The sequence below is a fragment of the Drosophila nasuta genome, chromosome 2R (genome assembly GCF_023558535.2).
Source record: "Drosophila nasuta strain 15112-1781.00 chromosome 2R, ASM2355853v1, whole genome shotgun sequence".
Lineage (NCBI taxonomy): Eukaryota > Metazoa > Arthropoda > Insecta > Diptera > Drosophilidae > Drosophila > Drosophila nasuta.
This window is the reverse complement of record NC_083456.1, coordinates 33,144,230-33,152,197: the sequence shown is the minus strand read 5'-3', so window position 1 is coordinate 33,152,197 and position 7,968 is coordinate 33,144,230.

The following is a 7,968-nucleotide window of genomic DNA, read 5'->3' as shown; positions in this document are numbered from 1 at the left end:
TCATCGTTTACCCAATTTTCAAAGTCTCAAATTTTTGCCAAATTTCAAAATTTTTCAAATTTTTGACTTTTCAGACTGCCCATTCGCTATTTTCGTTTGCCCACCCTTTAGAATTTCAAAATTTTGCTTTATTTAAAAATTTTCATACTTTTTGATTTCAGCCTATGGCCCATAAAATTCATCGTTTACCCAATTTTCAAAGTCTCAAATTTTTGCCAAATTTCAAAATTTTTCAAATTTTTTTGACTTTTTCAGACTGCCCATTCGCTATTTTCGTTTGCCCACCCTTTAGAATTTCAAAATTTTGCTTTATTTAAAAATTTTCATACTTTTGATTTCAGCCTATGGCCCATACAAATTCATCGTTTACCCAATTTTCAAAGTCTCAAATTTTTGCCAAATTTCAAAATTTTTCAAATTTTTTTGACTTTTTCAGACTGCCCATTCGCTATTTTCGTTTGCCCACCCTTTAGAATTTCAAAATTTTGCCGAATTCCAAAAATTTTCATACTTTTTTGATTTCTGCCTATGGCCCATACAAATTCATCGTTTACCCAATTTTCAAAGTCTCAAATTTTTGCCAAATTTCAAAATTTTTCAAATTTTTTGACTTTTCAGACTGCCCATTCGCTATTTTCGTTTGCCCACCCTTTAGAATTTCAAAATTTTGCTTTATTTAAAAAATTTTCATACTTTTTTGATTTCAGCCTATGGCCCATACAAATTCATCGTTTACCCAATTTTCAAAGTCTCAAATTTTTGCCAAATTTCAAAATTTTTCAAATTTTTTTGACTTTTTCAGACTGCCCATTCGCTATTTTCGTTTGCCCACCCTTTAGAATTTCAAAATTTTGCCGAATTCCAAAAATTTTCATACTTTTTGATTTCAGCCTATGGCCCATACAAATTCATCGTTTACCCAATTTTCAAAGTCTCAAATTTTTGCCAAATTTCAAAATTTTTAAAATTTTTTGACTTTTCAGACTGCCCATTCGCTATTTTCGTTTGCCCACCCTTTAGAATTTCAAAATTTTGCTTTATTTAAAAATTTTCATACTTTTTGATTTTAGCCTATGGCCCATACAAATTCATCGTTTGCCCAACTTTCAAAGTCTCAAATTTTTGCCAAATTTCAAAATTTTTCAAATTTTTTTGACTTTTCAGACTGCCCATTCGTTATTTTCGTTTGCCCACCCTTTAGAATTTCAAAATTTTGCTTTATTTAAAAATTTTCATACTTTTTTGATTTTAGCCTATGGCCCATACAAATTCATCGTTTGCCCAACTTTCAAAGTCTCAAATTTTTGCCAAATTTCAAAATTTTTCAAATTTTTGACTTTTCAGACTGCCCATTCGCTATTTTCGTTTGCCCACCCTTTAGAATTTCAAAATTTTGCTTTATTTAAAAATTTTCATACTTTTTGATTTCAGCCTATGGCCCATACAAATTCATCGTTTACCCAATTTTCAAAGTCTCAAATTTTTGCCAAATTTCAAAATTTTTCAAATTTTTTGACTTTTTCAGACTGCCCATTCGCTATTTTCGTTTGCCCACCCTTTAGAATTTCAAAATTTTGCTTTATTTAAAAATTTTCATACTTTTTTGATTTCAGCCTATGGCCCATAAAATTCATCGTTTACCCAATTTTCAAAGTCTCAAATTTTTGCCAAATTTCAAAATTTTTCAAATTTTTTTGACTTTTCAGACTGCCCATTCGCTATTTTCGTTTGCCCACCCTTTAGAATTTCAAAATTTTGCTTTATTTAAAAATTTTCATACTTTTTGATTTCAGCCTATGGCCCATACAAATTCATCGTTTACCCAATTTTCAAAGTCTCAAATTTTTGCCAAATTTCAAAATTTTTCAAATTTTTGACTTTTTCAGACTGCCCATTCGCTATTTTCGTTTGCCCACCCTTTAGAATTTCAAAATTTTGCCGAATTCCAAAATTTTCATACTTTTTGATTTCTGCCTATGGCCCATACAAATTCATCGTTTACCCAATTTTCAAAGTCTCAAATTTTTGCCAAATTTCAAAATTTTTCAAATTTTTGACTTTTCAGACTGCCCATTCGCTATTTTCGTTTGCCCACCCTTTAGAATTTCAAAATTTTGCTTTATTTAAAAATTTTCATACTTTTTGATTTCAGCCTATGGCCCATACAAATTCATCGTTTACCCAATTTTCAAAGTCTCAAATTTTTGCCAAATTTCAAAATTTTTCAAATTTTTTGACTTTTCAGACTGCCCATTCGCTATTTTCGTTTGCCCACCCTTTAGAATTTCAAAATTTTGCCGAATTCCAAAATTTTCATACTTTTGATTTCAGCCTATGGCCCATACAAATTCATCGTTTACCCAATTTTCAAAGTCTCAAATTTTTGCCAAATTTCAAAATTTTTAAAATTTTTTGACTTTTCAGACTGCCCATTCGCTATTTTCGTTTGCCCACCCTTTAGAATTTCAAAATTTTGCTTTATTTAAAAATTTTCATACTTTTTGATTTTAGCCTATGGCCCATACAAATTCATCGTTTGCCCAACTTTCAAAGTCTCAAATTTTTGCCAAATTTCAAAATTTTTCAAATTTTTTGACTTTTTCAGACTGCCCATTCGTTATTTTCGTTTGCCCACCCTTTAGAATTTCAAAATTTTGCTTTATTTAAAAATTTTCATACTTTTTTGATTTTAGCCTATGGCCCATACAAATTCATCGTTTGCCCAACTTTCAAAGTCTCAAATTTTTGCCAAATTTCAAAATTTTTCAAATTTTTTTACTTTTCAGACTGCCCATTCGCTATTTTCGTTTGCCCACCCTTTAGAATTTCAAAATTTTGCTTTATTTAAAAATTTTCATACTTTTTGATTTCAGCCTATGGCCCATACAAATTCATCGTTTACCCAATTTTCAAAGTCTCAAATTTTTGCCAAATTTCAAAATTTTTCAAATTTTTTGACTTTTTCAGACTGCCCATTCGCTATTTTCGTTTGCCCACCCTTTAGAATTTCAAAATTTTGCTTTATTTAAAAATTTTCATACTTTTTGATTTCAGCCTATGGCCCATAAAATTCATCGTTTACCCAATTTTCAAAGTCTCAAATTTTTGCCAAATTTCAAAATTTTTCAAATTTTTTGACTTTTCAGACTGCCCATTCGCTATTTTCGTTTGCCCACCCTTTAGAATTTCAAAATTTTGCTTTATTTAAAAATTTTCATACTTTTTGATTTCAGCCTATGGCCCATACAAATTCATCGTTTACCCAATTTTCAAAGTCTCAAATTTTTGCCAAATTTCAAAATTTTTCAAATTTTTTTGACTTTTTCAGACTGCCCATTCGCTATTTTCGTTTGCCCACCCTTTAGAATTTCAAAATTTTGCCGAATTCCAAAAATTTTCATACTTTTTTGATTTCTGCCTATGGCCCATACAAATTCATCGTTTACCCAATTTTCAAAGTCTCAAATTTTTGCCAAATTTCAAAATTTTTCAAATTTTTTTTGACTTTTTCAGACTGCCCATTCGCTATTTTCGTTTGCCCACCCTTTAGAATTTCAAAATTTTGCCGAATTCCAAAAATTTTCATACTTTTTGATTTCAGCCAATGGCCCATACAAATTCATCGTTTACCCAATTTTCAAAGTCTCACTTTTTGCCAAATTTCAAAATTTTTCAAATTTTTTGACTTTTCAGACTGCCCATTCGCTATTTTCGTTTGCCCACCCTTTAGAATTTCAAAATTTTGCTTTATTTAAAAATTTTCATACTTTTTGATTTCAGCCTATGGCCCATACAAATTCATCGTTTACCCAATTTTCAAAGTCTCAAATTTTTGCCAAATTTCAAAATTTTTCAAATTTTTGACTTTTCAGACTGCCCATTCGCTATTTTCGTTTGCCCACCCTTTAGAATTTCAAAATTTTGCTTTATTTAAAAAATTTTCATACTTTTTTGATTTTAGCCTATGGCCCATACAAATTCATCGTTTGCCCAACTTTCAAAGTCTCAAATTTTTGCCAAATTTCAAAATTTTTCAAATTTTTTGACTTTTCAGACTGCCCATTCGCTATTTTCGTTTGCCCACCCTTTAGAATTTCAAAATTTTTGCTTTATTTAAAAAATTTTCATACTTTTTTGATTTTAGCCTATGGCCCATACAAATTCATCGTTTGCCCAACTTTCAAAGTCTCAAATTTTTGCCAAATTTCAAAATTTTTCAACTTTTTTGACTTTTCAGACTGCCCATTCGCTATTTTCGTTTGCCCACCCTTTAGAATTTCAAAATTTTGCTTTATTTAAAAATTTTCATACTTTTGATTTCAGCCTATGGCCCATACAAATTCATCGTTTACCCAATTTTCAAAGTCTCAAATTTTTGCCAAATTTCAAAATTTTTCAAATTTTTTGACTTTTTCAGACTGCCCATTCGCTATTTTCGTTTGCCCACCCTTTAGATTTTCAAAATTTTGAATATTTTAAAAAATGTTTATACATTTTTGATTTCTGCCTGTTGCCCATACAAATTCATCGTTTGCCCATATTTGAAAGTGTGAAAATTTTTTGAATTATGTGAAATTTTGAAATTCTAAAGGGTGGGCAAACGAAAATAGCGAATGGGCAGTCTGAAAAAGTAAAAAAAAATTTGAAAAATTTTGAAATTTGGCAAAAATTTGAGACTTTGAAAATTGGGCAAACGATGAATTTGTATGGGCCATAAGCTAAAATCAAAAAAGTATGAAAATTTTTGGAATTCGGCAAAATTTTGAAATTCTAAAGGGTGGGCAAACGAAAATAGCGAATGGGCAGTCTGAAAAGTCAAAAAATTTGAAAAATTTTGAAATTTGGCATAAATTTGAGACTTTGAAACTTGGGCAAACGATGAATTTGTATGGGCCATAGGCTGATATCAAAAAAGTATGAAAATTTTTGGAATTCGGCAAAATTTTGAAATTCTAAAGGGTGGGCAAACGAAAATAGCGAATGGGCAGTCTGAAAAGTCAAAAAATTTTAAAAATTTTGAAATTTGGCATAAATTTGAGACTTTGAAACTTGGGCAAACGATGAATTTGTATGGGCCATAGGCTGAAATCAAAAAAGTATGAAAATTTTTGGAATTCGGCAAAATTTTGAAATTCTAAAGGGTGGGCAAACGAAAATAGCGAATGGGCAGTCTGAAAAGTCAAAAAATTTGAAAAATTTTGAAATTTGGCAAAAATTTGAGACTTTGAAAATTGGGTAAACGATGAATTTGTATGGGCCATAGGCTGAAATCAAAAAGTATGAAAATTTTTGAATTCGGCAAAATTTTGAAATTCTAAAGGGTGGGCAAACGAAAATAGCGAATGGGCAGTCTGAAAAGTCAAAAATTTGAAAAATTTTGAAATTTGGCAAAAATTTGAGACTTTGAAAATTGGGTAAACGATGAATTTGTATGGGCCATAGGCTGAAATCAAAAAGTATGAAAATTTTGGAATTCGGCAAAATTTTGAAATTCTAAAGGGTGGGCAAACGAAAATAGCGAATGGGCAGTCAGAAAAGTCAAAAAAATTTAAAAAATTTTGAAATTTGGCAAAAATTTGAGACTTTGAAAGTTGGGCAAACGATGAATTTGTATGGGCCATAGGCTAAAATCAAAAAGTATGAAAATTTTTAAATAAAGCAAAATTTTGAAATTCTAAAGGGTGGGCAAACGAAAATAGCGAATGGGCAGTCTGAAAAGTCAAAAAATTTGAAAAATTTTGAAATTTGGCAAAAATTTGAGACTTTGAAAATTGGGTAAACGATGAATTTGTATGGGCCATAGGCTGAAATCAAAAAGTATAAAAAATTTTTAAATAAAGCAAAATTTTGAAATTCTAAAGGGTGGGCAAAACGAAAATAGCGAATGGGCAGTCTGAAAAGTCAACAAAATTTGAAAAATTTTGAAATTTGGCAAAAATTTGAGATTTTGAAAGTTGGGCAAACGATGAATTTGTATGGGCAATCAAAAAAGTTGAAAACCTTCAAATTTTTCAAAATTTTGAAATTCTGAGATATGGGCAGACTTGAAAACACTTGAGGCTACCGTTGTAGCTTTAGTTTTCATAATTTCGAGGTGTGGGCGATCGAGTTTGAGTCATTCATGCCGAAAAAATGTCAAAATTTTTCAAAATTCAAAATTTCGAAAACGAAAAATTTTTTCGAAAAACTAAAAGATGGGCAAACATGGGCAAACGATTTTAAAGCGATTTCCGCAAAAAAATTTTGAAAAAAAAAATTTTTGAATTTTCGAAAAAAAAAAATTTTTCATAATTTTGAAACTAAGGGTGGGCAAAAAAAAATTTTTCCTGGGCAAACATGGGCAAACGATTTAAAGCAATGGGCACCAATTTTTTTTTGAATATCTCAAATCACTTGACCCAGCTTCTCTGAGCTACGGAATGTAGTTACTTCGAAAACCGAATAAATGCTCAATCGCAATTTAAAACCGTATGGCCACACACACACACATACACAAGCGAATCACAATTGTTGGCCACTCAGATTACGGATAAAGAAATTTCAATCCAGGCATTTAATCGATGACGTTCAATCGAGAGTCAAACAACAGACCAAGGGCTGCTGCCCTCTGGCTTGAATATGCCAACAATCCATTTACTATATATATGTATGTATGTATGTTTTCGACAGAGAATGTTAACCTTTAACCGGTCGATCTGCGGTTGACACTGTCCGTCGTCTGCTTGTGGAATTTATTTATCTTGGTTTTATGCAAATGTGGCCGCTAGCTAACGATTGTCATGGGAGAGTTTCTACTGCTTAGACACCGAATCCGAGTCCGGCTATTTGACTGCAATCAACACAAACTACATGTATTTGTATACATGCAAATACTTTACGTATACGTATTATACTATCATACACTAGTCAATCTTTAAGAGCAATCAACTCATCACTGGCAAAAGGTGACGTTCAAATTAATTAATGGCAACTGTAGTTGTAGATGGTCTATCTGCTGGTGGTTTCTGAGTGATTGCCAATCAACTCGATAGCTTTGCAACTGTAGTTGACACACTTGTTTTCTTCTGGCTAGCAATTAAGGAACTTTGTCAAGAAATTTCGACTAACCTTGCTCAAAATCTGTTGCATACCAAGAGGAGCTATGTGGAAAAGGTTTCATTTTATGTGCCTTAAATTGGTATTTGAAAATTGACATAATAGTTGTTTATGCTTATAGAAAAGTCAATGTAAACAGGGTAGCTGGGTGTTTACGAGTAGATGTGACACTTAAACCCTTGACAAATGTAAAACACCTTTTGTGTCGCACTTTTTGAATAGTCTTTGGCATTGTACGCCTATAAAGTGCGAAGACTACTTATAAATATTACTTTTCACACGGCCTCAAAAAGGACAATAAATGGGCGAGAATACAAAGAGCGGGCACAAGAGCCTTGTGTCCACACTCTATTGTTGTCAATAGTTACATAAATTTGAATCAAATTAGGTCTTCAAAGTCCCCCAAAGTGACCAAACACTAACGCATGTGTTGCGCATTCGCGTATAAGAGTTGCTGTTGCTCTCTCTCGCTTTTTGCTGTGTATGTTGCTAGCGTGGCTCTGCTTAGCAACATGTTGCTGTCAACATTCTAAGAGCACAAACGAGGGCAGATAGTTGTAAATGCATTCAACATTTAGCTAGCATTTATTTGCAGAAACTATTTGGCATAGATTTGATCTCTGAGAATCGGGTAAATGAATTGCATATTCAATGTTATAAATACGCATTTCACCTGAGTGGAACATTTGGAAAATTGCTCAAAACACAAATTTATATTTATAAATTTCTAAATTAAGCTACAAATTTAGTTTTTTATTTGTGTTTTTCAATCTGTCGCTGATCTCGAGCTCAAAGTTCAATGCTTTGAGGGGGTTGTTTTAACTTTAGTCACAACTCCAACTCGCGCTCTCTTATCGAGAGAGGGAGAGAGTG